This window comes from Lissotriton vulgaris, unplaced genomic scaffold (assembly GCF_964263255.1).
Source record: "Lissotriton vulgaris unplaced genomic scaffold, aLisVul1.2 SCAFFOLD_2441, whole genome shotgun sequence".
Classification (NCBI taxonomy): domain Eukaryota; kingdom Metazoa; phylum Chordata; class Amphibia; order Caudata; family Salamandridae; genus Lissotriton; species Lissotriton vulgaris.
The window spans coordinates 107,564-119,590 of record NW_028250788.1 but is presented as its reverse complement, the minus strand read 5'-3'; the positions used below and the strand labels follow the sequence as shown (position 1 = coordinate 119,590).

Below are 12,027 nucleotides of genomic sequence, written 5' to 3'. Positions count from 1 at the left end.
TACATGCCTCAATTTCTTCATGTAAATCTACTGAACACATATATAGTGGTAACAAAGACCGAAAGTCCACTCTAATGTTCTTTCATCCTGCAATTTGAATCACACTAAAACTCCAATAATTTGATAGATAATCTGGTTGAGGATCTTAATCTGGATCCTAGACAAAATAGCAACGAGTGGTCTGTGATCGGTCCTCAAGCTACATTTTCTTTTCAAGAGATATGGCTTACGTTTGCCGACACCCCAAACGCATTCCAACATTTCACTTTCGATTACAGAATATTGTGTTTCCAAATCTTTCATGCTTCTGGAAGCAAACCCTACAGAGACTTCCGTCCCATCCATTACTTGTAGCAAAAAAACTCAATGCCATATTGTAGGAAACTGGCTATATATATATACTACACAAAAATGAGGTATAGTGTGTATAGAGACCAAGTGAACCCAGAGGTAGGCAGAGGTTAAAGTTGGATAGAACCTTACTCTCTAAATTGTTAGCTTGGTCGAGCAGTAAGGCAGTATCAGAGGACAGTGTTAAGCATTTGATGTACACACTCAGTCAGCAAATGACAAATAAACATTGCACAGGTATGCATTAAATACTTTTCAGTAATAAGTTACTGGATATAGAACAGTTCTGAAAATGCAATAGATATTGTACTTTGTTTGATTTACAGGGTATGCAGAAGGATGCAACAGTTAGCAAATCCAGCACATTGAAATGAATATGCTTTTTCAGTAAATTACAGGTAAGTTACTTTCTACGTTACTTTTCTTACTCAAAGCTGGATACCTAGATTCAGCACTTGGACATTTCCTGGAAACAGGTACGTAAATACGTTTCGGTTATTCAAATGATTTAAACAAAATATTTTTAGGTTTCAAAACTCCACACTTAGAAACTTTTTGGAGAAAAAGTGTCAATGTTATCCTATGGAGAGAAAACAGGTTAACAGTCCATAGGTAAGTAATCGACTGTGGGAGTTAATGTTCTGGGGTTAGACGCAGGGGTCCCCCATGGTCAGTGTTGCACTGTTGTTACACCCTCGGCACTGGGGCGGCGGGGTGCAGAGTGTTGAGGCCCACTGTTATCCAAAGGGGGAGAGGGGGTCTCCGGATGGTGGCTGCTGGCAAGCAGGTCACTGCGTTTGTGAGAGCAAAGCTCCTAGGGTTAAGGTCAGGGCAAATTGGGAAACAAAGTAGCACAAAAGGTGCACCCTCAGCAGCACTGGGCCGGCCGGGTGCAGAGTGCTGATTCGACGTTGGGCGCCCTGTTTTTTTCTATGGAGAACCTCAGACAGGGAGAGGAAGGACTTCTGGGTGCGGCCACCACTGGGAGAGGTAAGTTGGGAAGTTAAGGATTGGTTAGTCACCGTTGGTTTGGGCACACAAGGCCGCGGGGCGTCGGGTGCAGGGGTGACTTCTGGGGTCGGATCTTCTTACCAGCTCCTGGTCGTGTTTAAGGGGGCCTTCTGGATTTAGGCTGCATTCCTCGGCTGGAGGCTTGAGGCAGGTCAGGGGTCACCGCGTCTCGGGTCAGGATCGCCAGGGTGACCTCCTTGTGGTATTTTTCCACTCGAGTTCGGGCCTGGTTCGGCGGGTGCAGAGTGGGCTGTATTTACGGTCCCTGACTGCTGCCAGGGGTTGCTGTTTGAACAAATCCAGTGTTCACGGGAGATTCAGTCTTTGAAGTGTAAGCAGGTCCTCCGTGGTTTTGAGGTTGCTGGCTGCAGGACACACCGGGATTTTGCAGGAGCAGGTTCGAGGGGAGACAGGCCTGTAGGATTGGGGCAAGTTAGTGGGCGCTGTCCTCTTGTTAGCTCTGCACGGTATTTCGGTCCTTATTCTTATCTTTTTTTCTTGTCGTTTCTGGATCCGAGGAAGTGAGGTTCAGGGTGCCCCCTTAATACTAGATTTAGGGATTTTACAGGTAGGTAAAGGGCATGGACCATTGGGTCCATTCCCTGGAGTGGGTACACCCCCTATTCTGCCACTCTCCGGTGGGAGGGCGGCTGAAGCCTGTCCCTGGTTGTATGGGTCCCCCATCCTCAAGATGTTGGGGACTCGAGGCTGTGCTTCAACCCGCTTCCCCCACCTGAGGGGTGGAGTTGGCAACACCTCTCTTCCTCACTTGTTTTTCCCGCCCTAAGTGGGGGGTAGAACCACTAGTGACCAGTTGCTGAAAGCAGCAAATTGTCTGGAGAGGCTCACAAAGGCGGTATGCCTTTGCAGGGCTCGACAAATCCACTCGCCCGCTCGCATTTGCGAGGGAGAATGGATGAGGTCGAGCTATTTTTAGGTCCTACTCGCCCTTTCTGGCGAGTAGGAAAAAAACTAACTTTTGTACTCTGTCTTTGAAAACGGAGCGAAAGTGACAATATAACAAGATTTAAAGGCATTTTTATTGCTCACAAAGGGACTAAGCAATAAAGATGCCTTTAAATCTTATTAACTTGTCACTTTTGCTCCCATTTCAGAGACAGAGGTCAAGTAGGTTGCAGTTGGGTCGAGGGGATTTTCCAAGTTACTAGACCTGCAGGACGAGTACATTTTTTCAGATTTGTCGAGCCCTGCTTTGAATCTTTTCCTTCGTGAACCCTGCCCATCCTGGAGGAGGAGGCTTGGTACCTCGGCCCAGCATGTGCATTGTTTCAGGTCCCCGAGAGCAGCAAGCTCTCGACCCAGGGGTCCAGAAACATGTCTGGTGGTGGCAGCCTAGGCAGCCACTCAGTCAGGTCACTAGGAGTTGGTTGAGTTTCAGGGGCATCTCTAGGATTCCCTCTTTGGTGCATTTTACATTAAATCCCACACTGGCATCAGTGTGGGTTTTATGTGCTGAGAAGTTTGGTAACAACCTCTCAGTTTTTAGTGTATCCATTATGGTGTTGTGGATTTCGTGATGACAAACTCCCAGCACCATATACTCTTAATGGCAGCACTGCACTTACAGTGCCCTGGAATGGCCCTGGGTACTGTAAGGGCACAGGGCTCATGCACTTTTACCCTCACCACTGGCATAGGGCAGCCAGCTAGAGGGGTGACTGGTCTATGCCAGGGCAGTGGTTTGTGAGCAGGGCACACAGAGATGTTTGCCATATCGACTCTTCACTTTGTTCTGTACCAAGACACGCAGCCTGCAAGGGCAGTGTGTGAGTGTCAGGGTACAGGGCCTCTAAGGGTGGCACAATAAGTGCTGCAGCCCTTAGGGGTCTTCTCTGGTCACAGTGCCCTTGGTACATGTGGTACCATTTACAAGGGGCTGACATGTGGCCAGAGATGCCAATTGGGGTTAGGCTTCAAAACAGTTTTAGGGAAGAAACATAGGCCCTGGGAACCTGATTAGCAGGAGCCCAGGGCACACTCTGTCAAAGAACATCAGCAATTCATCAAAAAGTGGGGGCATACCATGCAAGAAAGAGGGCACGTTCTCACACAACCACCCCCAAATGAAAGAAGATTAGACTAACCTTTCCCCTAGAGAGTCTTCATTGTGTAAGTGGAAGAACCTGAAAAGTCCATCTGCATTAGCATTGGCAGTCCCAGGTCTGTGTTCCACTTCAAAGTCTATTCCCTGTAGGGAGATGGATCACCTCAACATTTTAGGATTTTCTCCTTTTATTTGCATTAGCCATCTGAGAGGTCTGTGATCAGTTTGAACTAGAAAGTGAGTACCAAACAAGAATGGTCTCCACTTCTTCAGGGACCAAACCACAGCAAAGGCCTCCCTCTCAATGGCACTCCAATGCTGCTCCCTGGGGAGACGCCTTCTACTTATAAAAGCAACAGGTTGGTTTTGGCCTTCATCATTGGTCTGGGATAGGACCGCTCCTTTCCCTAGCTCAGAGGCATCAGTCTGCACTATGAACTGCTTGGCATGATCTGGAGCCTTCAGAATTGGTGCTGAGCACATTGCTTCTTTCAGGGTGTCAAAAGCCTTTTGACAACTAACTGTCCAGTTTACCTTTATGGGCATTTTCTTGGAGGTGAGTTCTGTGAGGGGAGCCACAATGGACCCATATCCCTTCACAAACCTACTGCAGTACTTAGTCAAGCCAATTAATGCCCTGACTTGGGCCTGGGTTGTTGGCAGGTGACAGGGGCATTTTTTAAACCAAAGGACATAACAGATTTCTCCTAGTGCTAAAAGTGCTCTAACAGTTTAGCAGAAAAGCAGTGAGGGACGCACACATTACTAATTGATCAGGACAAATCTCAGTAGTGTTCAAATATTCTTCAAATTGTATTAAACAGCAGGTCAGAATGCACAATCCATTGTGCACATATTTTTCATACAGCAGCGTAGTGTGTACAGATTCCAGAGTACAGTAAACATCACTGAAGTGTACACTGATTTCTCCTCGAGTAGTAAAAGGCTTTGCAGCGTCCCATTGTTTCTCAAGGTGCAGCAAAGAGTAGTGCAGTGTGCACATATATCTCATTGTGTGGTAAACTACATGCAATGCTTTATCATAGTCAATTACAAGAAATGAAGCGTATACACAGAGCATAGTAAAAAGCAGTGCAGTGTGCACAGATTCGTCAGTACAACGAAAAGCAGTGCAGCCCATATATTGCCGTCACACAGAAAAAACAGTGCGGTGTGAACAGATTACTCAGTGCAGTAAATGCAGAACAGTGTGCACAGATCCCTCATATTGCAGTATGATGCAGTGCAGCATGCACAGATTTCTTATAGTGCAGTAAGATGCAGAACAGTGTGCACAGATCCTTCATATTGTAGTATGATGCACTGCAGCGTGCACAGATTTCTTAAAGAGTAGTAAGATGCAGAACAGTGTGCACAGATCCCTCATATTGTAGTATGATGCACTGCAGCGTGCACAGATTTCTTAAAGTGTAGTAAGATGCAGAACAGTGTGCACAGATCCCTCATATTGTAGTATGATGCACTGCAGCGTGCACAGATTTCTTAAAGAGTAGTAAGATGCAGAACAGTGTGCACAGATCCCTCATATTGCAGTATGATGCAGTGCAGCGTGCTCAGATTTCGTAAAGTGTACTAAAAGCAGGGTGGACAGATTTCTCAATGCACTAAAAAGCAGCGCAGCATGCACAGGTGTCTCCCAGTGCAGTAGGATGCGGTGTAAAATGCATGGATAGTGCAGTAAGATCAGTGCAGCAGGCAGTGATTCCTCACAGTGCAGGAAGATGCAGTGCAACAGTGCAAGGATCTCCTCTTTAACACAAATGATGCCCACAAACACCCCGATGCCGGAAGGAAAGCCCTCCAGGGTCCCCGGATAGAAGAGCCCCGCTCAGCCCCAGGGGCCCCCGGATAGAAGACCCCAGCTCAGGCCCTGGGGCCCCTGGATAGAGGAGCCCAGCTCAGCCCCAGGGGCCCCCAGATAGAAGAGCCCTGCTCAGCCCCAGGGGCCCCCGGATAGAAGAGCCCAGCTCAGGCCCTGGCGCCCCTGGATAGAGGAGCCCAGCTCAGCCCCAGGGGCCCCCAGATAGAAGAGCTCAGCTCAGGACCTGGGGCACCGAGATAGAAGAGCCCAGCTCAGCCCAAGGGGCCCCCAGATAGAAGAGCCCTGCTCAGCCTCAAGGCTCCAGGATAGAAGGGCCCAGCTCAGCCCCAGGGGGTCTCAGATAGAAGAGCCCAGCTAAGCCCCAGGGGCCTCCAGATAGAAGAGCCCAGCTCAGCCCCCAGGGTCCTCGGATAGAAGAGCCCAGCTCAGCCCCAGGGGTCCCGGATAGAAGAGCCCAGCACAGCCCCAGGGGCCCCCGGATAGAAGACATACATGCCAACATTTCAGGAGAGCAAAGTGGGAGATTAAAAAAAAAAATCGGGAGAATGGTGCCTTGAATCGGGTTACTGGCATGTATGGGCTTTGGAAGTGGCTGCTGTAGGATCGGACATTTGAAACATAAATGCACGTTTTTCTCTTACCTTTCAGAAGCATGGAGCATAATGGCAGGCAGTGAGGGTGATGCAACTGTTGGGCACTGGACTGGCAGGCTGTTGGCAGTGCATGCATCCCCCACCCCCCTGTGGCAGCCCGGGCTGAAACAGCCCCCCCCCCTCCCCAGTACTTTGCAGGTCGTTAAAAGACGATTCCCTTGTTAATGACGCTTTGTTGGTTTTTCAACCCTTCGAGAGCCCCTGCATCGCCACTATTTGCTGGAAGAATTAGCACTTAACACAATAACAAGCCCTGTCAGCTGAAACCCTCGAGGAATCGGGTTTTTGCTTGCAGGAATCGGGAGGCGGGAGACTACCCTTCAAATCGGTAGTCTCACGCCTGAATCGGGAGGGTTGGCATGTCTGAGAAGAGCCCAGCTCAGCCCTGTGTAGAAGAGCCCAGCTCAGCCCCACCAGGGGCCTCCGGATAGAAGAGCCCAGCTCAGCCCCACCAGGGGCCCCCGGATAGAAGAGCCCAGCTCAGCCCGGCTCCTGCAGAGATTCCCTCCAGGATTGTTCAGTCTATTTCTACAAACACAGCAGAAGGTGCTGACAATCTCCTACCTGAGTAGAGACCTGTGCAGACGTGTCCAGGCTCTCTCCTCCACCTGGGCCTGGGGGGGGGGGCAGATCTGGGGTCTGAGAGGGGCAGATCTGAGGTCTAGGAGGGTCTGAAGATGAAGGTATCTGCCCACAAGACAGGGCTCCTTCCTCCATGCAGTAGGCTACACACACACAGTGAGAGGCCGGAAGTGATGTCACCACCGCTGCTCGTGCTGTCTCTGCCGCCGCTGACCCGGAAGAGGAAACCCTTCTCCCTTTCATGCAATGTGCAGTTAAGTAGATTCATCAGCAGGAGAAGAGCGCCCTCTGGTGGCGGCTAACGGAACCGCCGCCTCCAGGCTCCAGCAGTGAATACATTTCACACAAACAAGCACTTTTTCCTGTAAAGACCTGGGTGTTTTAGATTTCTAGATGCGACAGACAGGGTTGACACCTAAAAGCAGCTGAGATGGCAACACTAGTCACAGACATGGATGGTCTTAAGACACACAATACAAATACGGCATTTGCAATCCAGCGGGCCACACAGATGTGGCATTACTAGGCTGTCAGGGCGATGGATATGAAGTTTGTTTTAATTGCAGGAATTATTCATTTTAGGGAATCTTGGTTGTGTTAATGTATTTTTATAATTGCGTTGGCTGGTCTGTTTTAAAGCAGGTTTGAGTGGGAGCCTGACTCGTGCATAAGCTAATATTTAAACACAGAGTTACATAATATTTGTTTTGGGTGAGTGTCCCAGATGGTATTTATGTATTATGTATGTACAGCGTGATTATAAGAATGATTACATTAATTCAGAAGTGGAGTTTTAAGTGTGATTGTATATTTCATGGCGTAAAAAATTTGTTTCAAAAGGATTAAACATTTCTGAATGAAATACAGATTGTGAGGATGGATTTTAGATGGAACTGACCAGGATTTAACTACTCGGATGTTTCATAGGTGGGGACTTTTCCACTGGTACACCGGACAGCTTGTGGTGTTCTCCATGCCCAGGGACTCCAGGTGTTGTACACTTTTTGGGGTGTCTTTTTAGGTCTCACCTACGCAGCGCACATGCGCTGCATAGGAGACCTTTAGCCGTCGTTCAGCTCTATTTTAAGCACTGCACTCGTGCTTGTGGCGGCATACACCTTGCAGGAGCGCACAGGGGCACACCACAAGCACGAGTGTGTCCTTCGAAAAAGAGCAGACTACTCTCCGAAGCGCGCGCCTCGCTTGGCCTCTCCATCTTGCTTACGCTTCTTGCTTCACTTTCCCTTTGTTTCACTTTAAAGTTTATTATTTGCGGATTCATTTTTTTACATGTATAAATTATTCATTGACATTTGCAGATTGAGACTCACTCACCGTTCACAAGCTCATACAACTTTATTGAGGCTTTGAGCCAGCGCACTGATAGAAATGAGCCCTGCACCTTTGAGGTCTACCAGGGTTATGACGTTCGCGTCACGTTTTCACGTCCGGTTTCTACATAAACATACTATGTTTTCTTGCGTGCATTGACTACTTTGTTGGTTTCAGGTTATATATGGATGGCGGTTACAGATGCACTGGTAAAGAATGCTTACATGTCTTTTTTCTGGGACTTTTTCACTACTGTGACTTGGTCTCGTTTAAACATTTGTTGCCATGTGGGATTAGATTCCAGCTAAGCCAATCTCCAATCATAATAGCTTTCACGGGTAGGGGTCATGCATTTTTTGTTAAATTATACAATTATTCCTAGACTCTTGTATTTACTACTCTGGACTGCATTTTTACAGGGTGGAATATTCCATCTGTACTGTTTTCTATCTTTTGATCAGGTTACCGCGCATCCCTGTGTCCCCTTACCAGTTTCTGATTTTTGCTTAAGAATTTGGGGACTCCGTGTGCTTAGCTGGTGAGTTTTAGCTACCTACGGATCATTTCACCATAGGGTTCATTCTAATTCTCTAGTAACATTTTAATGCCTATTTGTTTTCAGTTGGAATGGGACATATGATGTCCCATTCTGCCTTTCATCCACGTTGAGTTCCTTAGGTATTGTAGTACAGCGATTAGCATGGCCAATAGGTCTCGCTTTTGGGACCTAATAAATAGTTAGTTATGCAGCACAATATCCTTGGTGCAACAACATTAACTGTTGCATGGCTAAACACTTATAAGGTCCCAAAGGCAAGACCTGTTGGCGATGCCAATGCTTGTTTGTAATTGATGCAACAGAGTTCTTGATGAGAAAGAACATGTTTGTCGTGGCCCATTTTGGGTCTTTTTTTTTCCTACGTATGTTTCTGTTACCCGACTGGTGAACACATTGATCCACCTTGTAGTTGCTTTTAAATTAAATAACCGAACATGAACTGATGAATATTTTTGGAGATGGTCTTTTGGCATGAATGTACCACTGACTGTTTTTGGTTGTGGTTACTCTATTAATAGTACTTTTGGGAGATTCTGTTGGTAACTTTTTTCAAAGCCGACCAGTCATGCTTGCATTGTGTGTCCTGGCTCACAAATTAAAGAAAAGCCTGCTGGAGTGAAAAAAAAAAATAACAATGATTGCGTTCAGTACACAGTGCATTTATGAGATTTTAAAAAAATATTTGATAATTAAATATACTTTTCAGATGGTGAAATAGTCCGCCAAGCATTGCAAAGGAAATATTCCATAAGAGGAGGAATAATCACACTAAAGAGCCACTAGCTTGAAGTGAGAAGGATATTCTCCTTTGGGTGGATCCAAAGCTCACTCAGTGCACAACTTGATAACAACAGGTGCAGACGCGGACCGTGCAGGTAACAACGGTGGGCGGTGAGATCAGGTTGGGGGGATTTCGAGGGACGATGCTGAGGGAAAATTAAATAAATAACTAATTTTCCTTCAGCAACGTCCCTCAAAATCCCCCCCAACCCGGCCTCCCCACCCCAATGCTGTTACCTGCATGGCCCGCGGCTGGACACGTGTGCACAAACCAGCGCCATCAAGCTAGACCTAAAACGCATAAGACACCATCATGGTTAGTTGATCAGGAGACGTATGTCTGGGTAAAACAAACCCTAATTGAAGATCTTTATTTTAAAGAAAACAACAAATTATTATAACTCATGCACCTCCACACAGAGTGTATTCAGTAGCCAAGCTTCTCTAACTATAACTTGCCACTCTACCATGCACTCGGTTCTCACAAAAGATTTGATCTGCAATGTCATTTCTGTTCTTGTAGACAGCATAAGCAAGATATTATAAAACAGTAGAAGTAGTTCATGGAGAAGGCACGAGTTATAGTTACTGTAGTGTGTCTACTGAGTCAAATACTTTGGGGCCCTATTCACAAAGGTAATCTGAGACAAAAGTCGAACTTTACGACTTTTGATATTCACATCGGTAATTTTCAAGTCGTAGCTTTTCGTCTGCAGTTGGGCAGGAATCTCCGGCTGTGGCCATACCCTCCGCACCCAGGCTGTACTCTCCGCTAAAGCCGTACTCTGGGTCAGGCCGGATGAAGTGTAATCAGGGGGCTGGAATGCAATTTTTACAAAAAGGAACATTAGGAACGTGTGGTAAATGGTAATGGAGGCCATGAAATACAGTTTGTGCAGGGAAAAGGGTGTGACCGGATACTAGATCATGTCCCAGAAAAGTTTGCTCATTTGCATCATGGTACATGCAATGCACAGTTTGCACTTCCCTCAGTGATGGCTGTAGTATCAGCACTGCAGTAAACACTAAGGGGTGATTCTCGCCTGACTGCGGACATAAAGATATGAATCGTAAATTACCTCTGTGAATACCAAAAGTCATAAAGTTAGATTTTTGTCTCAGATTGCATTTGTGAATAAGGCCCACTGTGTATGGTGGTGTGCGAGTTTTAATAATTTACTGCTGTCTTGTGAATTATAAATTAAAGGTATACGTTTAGAAATTTGGGTTCTGTGTGGTTTCCGTTTGGTTTGCAGATAAAGAATAAATACATTTATATTAAAGGTGGTGTCTAAATTATAAGTTTAAGGCACACCTACAACTTATTAATTACATTAGCTTTTTTGCACACCTGAGTATTGTATTGTTTATTGGCGTTTAGATATGTAGTTACCTTTGTTTTTCAGATATGACTGCTTGGGGACTGTTTTACAGAATATTTGCACATTGCTCATCTTTGCACAAATTGCCTTTTGCACATTGGATGTTGCACAAATAGCTATATTCTGCATTTGAAAAAAACTATTTTGTATGCGTGTATGCAACTTTTTAATGTTATTTCATGTATGATCAATTACACAATGTATTGGATAAATTTTATCAATTATTTTAATGTATCTTTTAACTTAACCTGTGTGTACTTTTATGGATGCTTTTGACTTCCGAATAAAGATCATTTGACTTTGACTTGAACTTAATAATTCCTAATGCTTGTGTATTTTCATTTTGGTGTGTATAGAAAGAATAAATAACAGTTTCCTAACTATAAAAATGGTTTACCCTTTTGCTTTTTCTATGAATTTCAATGGTGATTTATTTTTAATAAAAAGTATGTTTCAAATCATACAGTTTACTGTGGTCAATTAGACTGTTAGTAAATGGAGTATAGTAGAGTAGAGTGGAGGAGAGTGTCGTACAGAGTACTGTAATAGAGTACAGTGTTGTGGAGTTGTGGAATAGAATGGAATGTGGTACATTGGAGCGGCTTACAGAGGAATAGTGTAGAGTGGAGTGGTGTACAGTGGAGTAAATTGTTATACAGCCTGGTTGCATGATATATATTACTGTGGTGTGCAGTACACTAGAGTAGCAGGCATTGTATAAAGTTGAGTAAATTGTTATAAATTGGAAAGGCATTGTCTACAGTACAGTGAAGTGGTGCCTTAGAGTGTTGTAAAGTGTTGTAAAGTGGAGTAGATTGCTGTACACTAGGGTGTTAGGGCATAAAGTGGAATAGAGGTTGTGCACGGTAGTTTAGGTGCATAGAGGGGAGTGAATTGTTATAACTTGCAGCAGTGTTTTCTACAGTATAGTGAGGTGGTGTGTTTAAGAGAGGTGGAAAGTCATAGAGTGTTGTACACTTGGGTGTAAGAACATACAGTGGAATAGAGGGTTGTTCAGTGCCATAAAGTGGGGTAAAGTGCCGTACAGTGAGGTAGAGTGTAATAGAGTCCAGTGAAGTGCTGTAGTATTGAGTGTAGCAGCGTGTTCTAGAGCACAGTTGCATGGAGTTGTGCTCAGTTAATGGTGTAGTATAGGGTGGAGTCAAGTGTTGTAGAGTGGAGTGGTGTTTGGTCCGGTGGTGTGGACTGGTGTGTTGCAGAGTGTCCGAAAGTGTTGTAGAGTGGAGTAGAGTAGAGTGTCACAGAGTGGATTAAAGTGTTGTACAGTGGAGTGGTGCGGAGTAGAGTAAAGTGAGGTACAGTATGGTATAGTTGAGTGGCATAGAGTAGCATACAGTGGTGTGGCATAGAGTACAGTAGTGGGGTTGAGTGAATACAGTGCAGCAGTGTCTCATATTAACTGTGGTGGAGCAGCATAGAGGGAGTTGTGTAGAGTGTCATAGAGTGAT

General features: G+C 45.6%; 1 protein-coding gene across 1 annotated transcript in view; it reads right to left on the bottom strand.

Moving 5' to 3' along the window:
• Positions 1-6,663, bottom strand: part of LOC147663114 (uncharacterized) — a 104,445-nt gene extending 97,782 nt beyond the window's left edge. Inside the window, exon 1 of the mRNA XM_086950668.1 lies at positions 6,488-6,663. The gene's annotated coding sequence lies outside the window, so the exon portion shown is untranslated. The remainder of the gene's footprint in view (positions 1-6,487) is intronic.
• Positions 6,664-12,027: the final 5,364 nt, after the last annotated feature.